Source organism: Gobius niger, assembly GCF_951799975.1.
Source record: "Gobius niger genome assembly, chromosome: 7".
NCBI lineage: Eukaryota > Metazoa > Chordata > Actinopteri > Gobiiformes > Gobiidae > Gobius > Gobius niger.
Window position 1 is genome coordinate 27,787,254 of NC_136858.1, and position 12,679 is coordinate 27,799,932.

The following is a 12,679-nucleotide window of genomic DNA, read 5'->3' on the forward strand; positions in this document are numbered from 1 at the left end:
CCTCCCTCCCTGCCTCGCTCCTCCCCCACCGCCTCTCCTCTCTCCCTCACTCCCTTGGCAATCTCTCTCTCTCTCTCTCTCTCTCTCTCTTTTTCCACTGCCTTCAAAAGCTTTTCCGGCGAAAACACACGCTGCAGTTGCCATGGCTGCGGAGAGTGGAACATAAAGGAGTGAGTAATGAGTCAGGCCTGGCCCCAGATGTGCCACATGTGCGCTGAAAAAGAAATAACAAAGGGGAAACGTATCCTACCCCTAAACCTCAGCGGGGCCAAGGGGGAGGAGGACTGTTACTTCATAATAAGTCAAGTATGTCCTAAGGCAGTAAACGAAGTGAAAATATACAGCAGGTTTGTTTGCACGGCACAATTGAAGCACAAAGTAATTCAAAGTTAGTAGTATTTTTGCTTCACTTCATTCATGCAGTTTTTGTGCTTTCTAAAGCGTTCCGGTCTGTATTCTCTGGATTGTAATTGCATCATAGGGGAAAGACTAAACTTCCCTCCAGACTTTTGAAGGTTACAATCTGCCACCAAGCCTCTGAGCAGTTCTGCATTAAAGGTGTGTTCATCGCGGGACCATCAATGTGCCAGCACACCATTAACTAAAAGTGAAAGCTTGTTTTCAGGTTTATAATGCGTCAGTTCAGTTTGAAATCCTGAGGAGCCAAGTCTCTCACTCCTTACTGTCTTTTCTTAAACATAAGACTTTAAAATGTATAATATCAGTGCCGAAACATCCAAAAGAAAATGTGTTTAAGCATCGATATGTCCGCATGAAATTACAAATACATTAACAACTTACTGAAAATAAATGCAAATCAGTGAAGAAAAAATACTTTTTGTTTTGGGCCGTGATTTTGAACATTGTCAGAGGAGATTTAAAAAACAAAACAAGGATAAGAAAAGGCTATAGATACAGACGGCATCGTGTCATAGAAGGTTTTTCACACTTTTTTGCCATTTTCTGGTGAAATATTAACTTATTGATCATACACAAATAAAATAAAGACTAAACTTGGCCCATATGGCCCATTATTCACAGCAGATTGTTCAGTAGAAGCGAAAAAGCGGCAGTCGTGGCTTGCGCTGGCTAGCCGTTAGCAATAGCAAGATGCTAACATGTAGCATCATGTTAGCATTAATAATAATAATAATAATAATAATGCATTGGTTTTATATAGTGCTTTTCTGGACACTCAAAGACGCTTTACATTGCATTATTCATTCACTCCATACTCGGTGGTCGTAAGCTACTATTGTAGCCACAGCTGCCCTGGGGTAGACTGACGGAAGCGAGGCAACCAGTCTGCGCCATCGGCCCCTCCGACCACCACCACTCACTCTCCGTTATTCATGTTTTTATGGGCTGTTGAACCACTTTGCTCCACTCCATGTCTTTGTATCTTTATTTAGTAGAAAACTATATTCATAATTCAGCATTTGTTAAAGTAGTTTTTCAATAATTCGAGAAAGTTTAGATTTTTCTCCAAATTGTTTACTGTTTTCAAACATGACCATATATGGGTGAATCCAGAGATGCCGTCTGTATCTATGATTAACCAAACCTGGAGGCCACAGCCCAAACTACATTTAAGTTGGATAAATGGTTAAGCTTATTGTGGTATTTCTAAAGAAAAGTAGCGCAGAAGAACAATATGTCACAGCACCCACAACTGAACTTATAATTATGGGCTGAAAGAGAAGTCAGAGGAGAAAGTGAAAGAGAGAAAGAAAAAAATCCCCTTCAAAACTATGTAAATTCATGTTTGGATTTCCATCTTGGGACATTATAGGCAGTTTCAGAAATTGCAGTTGCTGATTCAAACTTGGCACTGAGAAATAGGACACGGGCTCGAGCTGTGCTTTGTGAGAGCGACATCACTTCCTGCCTCACGGAAAAACCCCCATAGGTTCTGAGTCATAGCTAAACTCTGATGTAAATAACACTTTTTTCAGATGTCAGCACACACTTTGACCCCGGTGAACCGCGGAAAGTGCACATGCAGCAGCAGCAGCAGCAGCAGTGTGCCCCGGGCCAGAGGACGTCCAGTGCATTTTAGAGATTGCTGGTAATGAATTAACCACCACTGGCCTTGTTCTAAGAGCGGGTCACAAAGATACTCTCTTAAGGTCTAAAGCTGCGATATCGGAGTTTATGACGTTCACAGTTACCAAGGACAAGGATGGATCTTTAGTATAGCCTTGAAATTTTTTTAAAAAGGGGATTAACCTCTTAACTCCCGCCTGAACCGAGAGGATCTTTTTCCTCACGTTATCAGATTTTTTTCCATCATTTTTTTGCTGGGTATTCAACTCATTTTTGTAACGTTTTGTTTTTTTTTGGTCAAATTTTAATCACATTTTTCTAATTTTTTTTGTCACATTTTTGTCATTTTTTGGTCATATTTTTTAACACGTTTTTGTCACATTTTTGTAATTTTTTCGTCCATTTTTTGTCATGTTTTGTCACATTTTGTCACATTTTTGTAATTTTTTTGTCATATTTTTAACACGTTTTTGTCACATTTTTGTCATTTTTTTGTCAAATTTTTATCATGTTTTTGTCGCATTTTTGTCATTTTTTCGTCCATTTTTCGTGAATTTCTTGTGACATTTTTGCCACTTTTTCATCCATTTTTCGTCACTTTTTTGTCAATGTTTTTTCACTTTTTCGTCACATTTCCATCATTGTTTTCGTCTCAGTTTTGTTGCTTTTTCACAGCTTTTTTTCCAGAAGCTTTTGGACTGGGGTAAAGCCAAACTGGAGAAAAAGTGCTCGGTTCAGGTGGGAGTTAAGGGGTTAAAGTCCAAATGACGTTTTGTGGGCACATCAAGATCACAATCTTCATAATTCAGTCCCTGAGGTTTAACTCGTGACGGCCTGCACTGGCACTAATCGGTTAGCAGCATTCACTTCCTGGTTACGTTCAGCCGACTTAGCAACAATACTAGGATGCAATATGTGATGCAACCGGCTGTATAGCAATCATGGTGCCTGTTTTCACAAATAACGTGATACGAGCTCTTTCCATTTCCAAAGCAATGAACTTGAGGTCAGCAAAACAAAAGCACAATGAGCTACAAATTGTTTTACAGTAAGAAATGGGAAGTGGTGGCCAGGCTCATACGTATGTGCTGCATGAATATGAGATTCATGATGAAATGCTTCTATTGTTCTCTTGATTCCCACTTTTGCGGTCTACGCTCTGCTGTTGTTTCCTGAAGTAGCACATCGCGCTACACTTTGATTCAATGAAACGCTTTTAAAAACAATAGTGAGGAAATAGGTTGCTATGGCGACTAAAATGACCTGTAGTTTTGGAGCTCATCTTCACACACTTTGTTCTTCCTTTAGGGAAATGTCTGCATTTGACCCATCTTTAAGAAGCAGTGGACTTGGATTGAACTAAGATGGATCTATATTAGTTACCTTTATTAGTTTGTCTTTAACTGAGTGCATTTTCTCCAGTTTGACTCAAATCTAAAAGAAAATGTTTTCTTTTATTGTATTTTTTGCCACCTTTTCATCCCTTTTTATGCCACTTTTGGGCTGCGTTTTCGTCACTTTTTTGTCACTTTTTCATCGCTTTTATTGTCAAATATTTGTCGTATTTTCGTTACATTTTTGCCCTTTTTTCATCGCTTCTTTGTCACTTTTTTGTCACTTTTTCATCGCTTTTATTGTCAAACATTTGTCATATGTTCGTCACATTTTTGTCATTTTTTCATCGCTTTTAATGTCACTTTTTGTCACTTTTTCATCGCTTCTTTGTCACTTTATTGTTGCTTTTTTTGTCAAACTTTTGTTGTATTTTCGTCACATTTTTGCCCTTTTTTTTCATCGCTTTTATTGTCACTTTGTCACTTTTTCATTGCTTCTTTGTCACTTTATTGCTTCATTTTTGTCACTTCTTTGTCACTTTTTCATCGCTTTTATTGTCATTTTTTGTCGTATTTTCGTTACATTTTTGCCCTTTTTTCATCGTTTATATTGTCACTTTTTGTTGCGTTTCGTCACACCTTGTCACTTCTTCCATCACTTCTTTGCAACCTTCTTGACTCGCTTTTGTTGCGTTTTCGTCCTCGTTTTCTTCTCATTTTCACCGCTACTGTGACGCTTTTTTCCAGAAGCTTTTAGAGTCAAGCCAAAGTGTAGAAAAAGTGCACGGTTCAGGTGGAGGTTAAGAGGTTAACACTATATTGGTCGGACAGCGCTTCAGCCGTTGTGGCCTTGGGCAGGTCGTCAGATCGTGTGAGTGATCGGCGGTGAAGCTCGGAGAGGCCGTCGGTGCAGCTCTGTTCCTGTCAGCCAGGCCAGCTTTAGCTACAACACAACTGAGTGTAGAGAGTGGATGAATAATGCAATACCAAGTGTTTAGCGTATCATGAAAGGCATTAAGTAAGTGTAAGGCGTTATTACCATTCACTCAAACCAAATATTACATTCCTCCTTATCCCATAAATGCCTAATTTTGGTCTTGTCCTGCCTCCACTTACTGCTGCAGCTGCATTGAGCCCATATAACAGTATCCCGGCTGGTTGACCTTAAAAGGCAGCGTGATTCCTGACTCACGCTTGTTATGTTTAGCTTTCTGAACTTCTCAAAGCACTCGTTCCACCGTGTGACAGGAGCAGGAGACTAAATATTCACACAGCGTCAGTCAGCTGTTGTTGTCGGGACACGCCCCGGACTTTCCAGTTTCTGTTTGTTTTGTATTATTTCTGCGGTAATACCCAGGCAAATGTTGGAGGCATTTAGGCGTGCACTCCAGGCATTTCTATGCAAATGTGGCCGAACAGACAATGGGAGTCGAATGCAGCAGGATCATGTGTGTCGTTTGTGCTTGTTGAGCTGAGGGTTTTCAGCACATGTTGGTACGGATCAATCTGCAGTGGGCAGGTCTGTCTGACCCCGACTGCAAGTTAGAGCGTGATTCATTATTTGTGCACACCAAGATAATAGTTTCAGTCAAAAGCTGGTGTGTAATTGGAATCTTTGTTAGAATTTTACTTTATAAATTAACCTCCTAACCCAGTGCATTTTCTCCAATTCAACTTTACCCAAATCTAAAAGCTTTTCGACTGGAACTTACAGCCAATTTGACACATTTTTTAACAAGTTTTATTGTATGTTTTTATTTGCCACGTTTTGGTCACTTTTTCTTCGCTTTTTCGTGGCTTTCTTGTTGATTTCTTGTTGCTTTTTCATTACTCTTGAGTTCTGTTTTGGTTGCTTTTTTATTGGGTTCTTGTTGTGTTCTCAAAAATGTTTAATCGCTTTTTTGTCGTGGTTTTCTTGTCTTTTTGTTGCTTTTTTCAACGCTTTTTCATCTAAATTTCATCACTTTTCTATTGCGTATTTGTTGCTTTTTCATCACTCTTTAGTTGTGTGCTTTTATTTTTTGTTCCTTTCTTTGTTGTGTCATTGCTGCTTTTAAAGCACATTTTTGTCGCTCTTGTGCCACTTTTTTGCTTTTAGATTTGGGTAAACTGGAGAAAATGTCATTTACTTGGTAATTACTCATTTCACAAGCCATATATTGATTTCATTAGATTTTTCTTTCATTTAAATACTGTTTAAAGCAGTACTAAGTAACTGTTTTACCTTAATAAATCCTTCTCGTAGTCCCTCTGGGGGTAATACAAGTGTTAATGGGATGATCAGAGGGTCTTTCATCTCCCCCGGTGTCTCTGACCAGAAATCCATGCTTGCAACTTCCCTGCCACCGGGTTGGAAGCGCAATACACACTAATGGAATCACGAAGAAGAAGCTAACAGGCTAACAGGCAAAGCTAACTGCGGCTAGCGCCACTTTAAACAGTATTTACAGCCAAGTTTGAGTGAAAAAAACAAAAATCTCCATTGTGTAATTGGATGTACAATATCCCTCTCTCCCTTTGTCTTCTCTGTCAGCGTAGTATTTACTCTCACAGACAATTAATAAGTAAAAAAAACATGCTACAACACAGTGGCGCTTATGGCCTCTAGTTTCTTAGTGCTGCTTTAAACCTATAAAACTGAGCATGGCCTCTGAATGTTTACATAATCCAAATGAACGGTGTCTTGTGATGTGTCAGCAGCTAAAGTAGAAATGTACAGTTTTCGCAGCTCTGCACAAGCCCGTTCATTGTAAAATAATGTTAAGTAATCATGTTGACACCACAGCAACACAGTGGCTTTGCACCACGTGTGCCTGGATTAAAAAAAAAAAAAATGGGTCGGTCAGTCTTATTATTTGAGCGCCCTTAAATCACGTTAAATATATCAATGTAACCCTTCAACCCTGAAGTGAGGGGGAGACATGTGAACGGCTGAGGACATGGTTAAATTTGGACGTCGCCGCTTTTTTCCCAGCATCAATTAATGTCAAAAGGTCATATTTTTAAAGCCGAACCGGGAGAAGAATGAGGAGCATGTCAAGTGTTATGTAACCTTAACCCCAGAGCCAAAATATCACTCCCCGAAGCTGCCTTATAGATCGCAGCCTGTGACTATTTTGGAACTGAAAACCGCACTGTGCAGCACTTTCTTTTGCCATCTACAGGTTCGTGATCTAAAACTCATTCTTAAGAACAAATAGTGTAGTAAACCAGGTCTAAACTTGGACAATACTGTTCTATTGCGTGAAAGTTATTTTGTTATTACACATTTGCATCTGTTCATTATTTTTGCGGCGATGCGCTTGCACAAAGTGATAAATAAAACATAAAAATACATGTGGATATGAATATTTATATGATCTTATTTTTAGATCAGAGCTGAGATCAAAGCTTTGTTTCCAGTAACGCTCGCCTTGAATGCATAAGTCCTATCATATGTGTGTGGGGAAAATGATTAAATCGAGTAAAGTTGCAATATATAACTGCAGGCTGTGTTGATATTGATTTGATGACCATGCACTTTGCAACACATAGCCAAATAACTTCAGTATTGCATAAAGCTGCATTGTTGAAACATACAATATGAATGCGTATTCCCTCCAGTCATATCTACGCTATATTGTAATCTTATACGCATTAATGTCTAAATGTTGTGGTGCATTTTATCTAATAGGTTTATGGCCCCAGGGACGCCTCTGCTAATCTTATCTAGACGGAGATGTTTGTTTATTACCTTGATTTGCAAGACACTGCAAGGAACGATTCTTGCACGCGACACAAGAGGCCTTTCGTGCATTGCTTCGTGGATTGTTCAGAGTAATTCCAGTTATTTTATTTGCTGTAACCTGCCAGCACACAACAAGGACATCACAGTGTGCTTCAGCAGTGATCCAGGTTGTACTCAGGGTTCTCAGCAGGTTTAATTATGTTTGGAAATGTTATTAACATTTTTGGGTGAGTCATGGTTATGTCCTGTTGTAGACTTGGTTTAGTTCAGGCCTTGCATGTCCATGTTTAGAGCTGGTGGAAAAATCTGTTCCCAGGTGGTGTTTGGCATTAGAAGTTTGAAAACCAGCGGACAAAAGCCCTGCATAAAAGAATAAACTTTCCCTCTACAGTAAACAGTGGAGTAAACCAAGCCAACACCATGATTAAAGCCGTACTAAGTAACTTGTTTGCTTTAATAAATCCTTTTCGTAGTCCCTCTGGGGGTAATACAAGTGTTAATGGGATGATTGGGGGGGGGGGGGTTTCATCTCCCCCTGGTGTCTCTTGTCACTTGCAGATTTCATGCACCAGGTCGGAGTCACCAATACACACTAATGGAATCATGAAGTAAAAGCTAACAGGCTAACAGGCAAAGCTAACTGTGGGCTAGCACCACGCTAGCCCACAGTTAGCTTTGCCCAAGTGTAAACCGTAACTAGGCTCAACTATTAAAACTATGGGTCTAAACTTGGATAAATAAGTTACAGCAAGGTTATGCCAGCTCTCTGTGGCAAAGGAAATACAACAAGAACTAAACAGTGGAGTAAACTAAGCCAACACCATGATTAAAGCCGTACTAAGTAAATTGTTTGCTTTAATAAATCCTTTTCGTAGTCCCTCTGGGGGTAATACAAGTGTTAATGGGATGGGGGGTCTTTCATCTCCCTCTGGTTTCGCTTGTCACTTGCAGATTTCATGCACCAGGTCGGAGTCACCAATACACACTAATGGAATCAAGAAGAAGAAGCTAACAGGCTAACGGGCAAAGCGGGCTAGCACTACTTAAACAGTATTTACAGCCAAGTTTGAGTGATTGCGTAATTGGATGTACAATATCCCTCTCTCTCTCCTTTGTATTTTCTGTCAGCGTAGTATTTACTCTCACGGACAATTAATGAGTAAAAAAACATAACATGCTACGACACCTGCAGTGGCGCTTATGGCCTCTAGGAGCACGACTTACTCAGTTCTGCTTCAAACTTTAACTTTTATACCGGATAGATAGCTGTAACCTTAAACAATCCTTAAACAAGGACTAACTTTGGACTAGATTCAGACTAAACCAGGTCTAAACTGGGATCAAATCAATTTTAAACCTTTTAAAACCAGAACCTTGTCTAAAGGAGGACAAAACATGGTCTAAACCAGGCCCAAACTATTTCTAAACTCAGCTGTTGATGTTTGTACACCCAAATAAAACCCGAATGCAACTATATGACAACAGGACTAAATGAGAAAGCCAGCATGTCCGTGTTTAGCTCAGGTGGCAAAATATTTTCCCGGGTGGTATTTGGCATTAGACGTTTGAAAACCAGTGCACAAAAGCCCTGCATAAAAGAATGAACTTTCCCTCTATGGTACACAGAAGACGATGATGAAAGACATTTTGTTTATTTGCTATTTTGAGGGAGCGTCTAATTCTTTGTCCGATGAAAATACTTTTTTGGCTGGTGACCAAAGGCTGCATGAATACAAACAATGAAACCAATTCGAGCAGATATACATTTTGAGTACAGCAATTAGTTGCGCAATTACGAAACCTCAGTGACGATTATTCAGATGAAAGAAGATAGCTCTGTGTCTTGTTGCGGCTGGATAAATCAAAGAGTAAATGTCCTGTTTACAGATGCCGTGGTCACATTTGGAAAGCGAATTTCAGTTTTCCCGCAATCACGAAGTAAACAGAGAGAGAGAGAGTCCTTATTTGGGGGCGGTTATAAATCAGAGCCTGAGGTTGGTTGCTGAGATGCCTGGCCGGCCGCCCTTTGATTGCCTGGTTTATGGAGGATGTTTGGGCAAAGTGTGCGAGCGTCCCGCGCAGAGGCAAGCTCCCGCTCCGCGCCATAAAAGTGCAAGTTGTCACGACCGTGTGGCATTCTTTATCCCTCTGCGGTTCAGCGGCTTGGCCTCCTGCAGGGGCTGGGGAGCAATGGCTGTCTATGCAAGTGTAAACCGTAACTAGGCTCGACTATTAAAACTATGGGTCTAAACTTGGATGAATAAGTTACAGCAAGGTTATGCCAGTTCTCAGTGGCAAAGGACATACAACAAGAACTAAACAGTGGAGTAAACCAAGCCAACACCATGATTTAAAGCAGTACTAAGTAACTTGTTTACATTAATAAATCCTTTTCGTAGTCCCTCTGGGGGTAATACAAGAGTTAATGGGATGATTGGGGGGTCTTTCATCTCCCCCTGGTGTCTCTTGTCACTTGCAGATTTCATGTACCAGGTCGGAGTCACCAATACACACTAATGGAATCGCGAAGAAGAAGTTAACAGGCAAACGGGCAAAGCTAACAGCGGGCTAGCGCCACTTAAACAGTATTTACAGCCAAGTTTGAGTGAAAAAAGTATCTTCATTGTGTAATTGGATGTACAATATCCCTCTCTCCCTTTGTATTTTCTGTCAGCGTAGTATTTACTCTCACGGACAATTAATGAGTAAAAAACAGCAACATGCTACGACACCTGCAGTGGCGCTTATGGCCTCTCGGGGCATGAGTTACTTAGTTCTGCTTTAAACTTGAACTTTTATACCGGATAGATAGCTGTAGCCTTAAACAGGATCAAACAAGGACTAATTTTGCACTAGATTCAGACTAAACTGGAACCTTGTCTAAAGGGGGACAAACCATGGTCTAAACCAGGCCCAAACAATTTCTAAACTCAGCTGTTAAAGTGTGCACACCCAAATAGAACCCAAATGCAGTCTAAAATGTAAGCTAGATAACAACAGGACTAAAGGAGAAAGCCAGCCAAGTCTAAACCCAGTCCACTATATAAGGAATTGCCGGGCAGTAGAGTCGAGATTTTCTCCGCCGCCTCTGTACTGCAGGTCCCAAACCCCACTGTCCTCCTGGCATCTGGACACTTCACCCCACGCTCCTCCTTCAAAGCTGCAGCTCAGTCAACGGCCCGCTGCGAAGAGCGTGAATAGAAAATAGAGCCAGAGAGACGAGGACAGGCGTGTGTGTGCGAATCCAAGGTCAGACAGAGTTAACTGGATATTACTGTAGGTCACAGACATGCATCACTCGCTTTGAACAGCGGCAAGGGCAAACAAAATGTCCCCAATAACAAGAAATAATCAAATGTTACTGCTGGAGGAATTGGCGGTCATTTGGCCGGCATGCTAAGTGCATACAAAGTCTTCTGGAATTGGAATATGATTTGTGTTTTGTTTGTTTGTGTGTTTCGGATCTGGTCCTAGTGGTTTAAACAGGAACTACAACTACAATTGAACTTGGGTTGCCTCAAATGTGTGCCATCCTTCAATTTGAAAGCTCAGACCCTGCAGAGATCAGTCACTGAGGTAGGGCAAGTGCAGGGAAGTTGGAGAGAGCCTCTTTATGCTCATCTCCAAACTGGTTTTAACCGTTGGATCGGGAAACTCTGTGTTCATTCTGCTTTCTAATTGGATAATCCTCTTGAGAACTTACTTCATCAAGGAAAATGTTTCAGTAATTGATAAACAACGAGGAATCTTACATACCGTACCTTTAAAGCGGGTGTACCTAGTTCACACTGTTCTGCTCTTAAAAACTCGACTGCAAATCCTATCTCTTTAAGCGAATTTAGAAAATATGCACTTTTTCCGGCGTGTGTTTACCTTATAGACCTCAAAATGAAGCAGTACTACATTTACATTACACTCAGTAGTGCCAAAGACGTGGGATACAGACCTCTTAAAGCCTGTATTGCTAAGTCAGCATTTATGTGGTTCTAAGGCCTAATAAAGGGCGTCGACTACGTTGGAAACAAATATCATTCATAACCGATGACATGACATTTCTCTGACAAACCCGTCGCTCCGCTGACGGATGAGGTCACAGTGAAAGCACACAGTGGGGAGTTGCGCCATTAGCATCAGTGAAAAGCTACAGTAAAGGCTACAGTAAAAAGCTTCAGTAACACTGTGGGAAGCTCTCAGGATGAATGGACGAGCCTTGACGCGGCCCGGTCCCAGAGGACAGACTCGGTGCAGGGGGGGCGGGGGGGTAGTTTTGGTGGGAAAGTTCACTGCCCTTGAAGGAACCCGATAAGCCCGAGGTGATACGCTAGCGCCTGTTTGTGTTGTGCAAATTTGTAACGACTCCGGCCGCACTTGCTGATACGGGGCCGCCTTGCACCGCGTGTTTGCCGAAGGGGCCGGTCCAAAGGGCGCACGGACTGGGCGCGTTGATGTTATCAGCGCCGACGGAAACGCAACACCGCGCTAATTCAGGCCGTTTACAGTGAGCGGACCGGTCGGGCCAGAGTCGGTTACAGACTCCTTTAGCATCTGAAAGCTGGAGGATACCTGTTCCCTCTTTGTGTTCAGGTCTGCATTGTGCAACCGACAAACACGCGTAACATGACCTTACTCTATGCAAATCATTTCAATGCTCTCTCTCTCTCTCTCTCTCTCTCTCAACAAAAGGGGATAAAGTTCACCTCCGCAGTGTTGCCACACAATAGGAGGGTGGAGCCAGACAGCCTTGAAGAGGAAATGGTTTCACCCTGACTGACGGGTCTGGGCTGCCCCTGAAGGACGACAGGCCGCCCTCCTCCGAGCGCTACACGGCCCGTATCGACATCACTCATCTGACGCGTGTTCACAGTTTGTCCCTGTCCTCTTCCTGAGATAGCGACACGCTGCGCCCTTTTCACATGATCCAATCGCTCTAATCGCGAAAAAGTGCTCGAGCGCAGAGGAAGCAAAGTTCATCTCGTATGCAACGCGAGTTAACCATTTACTCAGGGAAGGAAAGGCTGCTCTAGGGCAAACAGCGCTGCCTTTCGCTGTTTGACCTGGCATTAGCTCAGCCGCCTCTGAGCTCATTTGCACACAAACATGCGGGAACACGAAAACTCGTCCGGCAACAGGTCGAGCAAAAAAGAAACACAAAGAGGGCTCTGAGTTAAAAAAAAAAAAACGTCCCATTACGAAAGCCCTGTCACAAGACCGGGCCTCACAGGAATGCTGTTGTAACACCCGCATGCGACTGTTGACAAAAGGGTTAAACATTAGACGCGCAAACACACACACACACACACATGCACTCATGGGCTGCCAAAAGGGCGGGAACTTAAACCGCCTCCGCACCGGTTTACAGCAGGTTAAATATTTATCTTTCCACTTTTGGCATTTGCTTTGAACATGTCATCGCAACCCAATATCTCACAGCAACTTTCAGACGATACAAGATAGAAATACTCTGCTAACTGTGCACTACTCTGCTACTTTGTTTGTGCAGGTGCAGCCGGTTTAGTTCTCCGGTGCAGACCTGGCACTAATGGTCGTGGCAACTTTTCTGTACCAGGACGAA

At 42.0% G+C, this 12,679-nt stretch overlaps 1 long non-coding RNA gene across 2 annotated transcripts in view; it reads left to right on the forward strand.

The window, feature by feature from the left end:
- Nucleotides 1–12,679, forward strand: part of LOC306965417 — a 45,439-nt gene that overhangs the window by 6,360 nt on the left and 26,400 nt on the right. For both annotated transcript variants that reach the window (XR_013793022.1, XR_013793023.1), the window contains exon 2: nucleotides 1,956–2,068. This is a non-coding gene — a long non-coding RNA (uncharacterized lncRNA). The remainder of the gene's footprint in view (nucleotides 1–1,955; nucleotides 2,069–12,679) is intronic.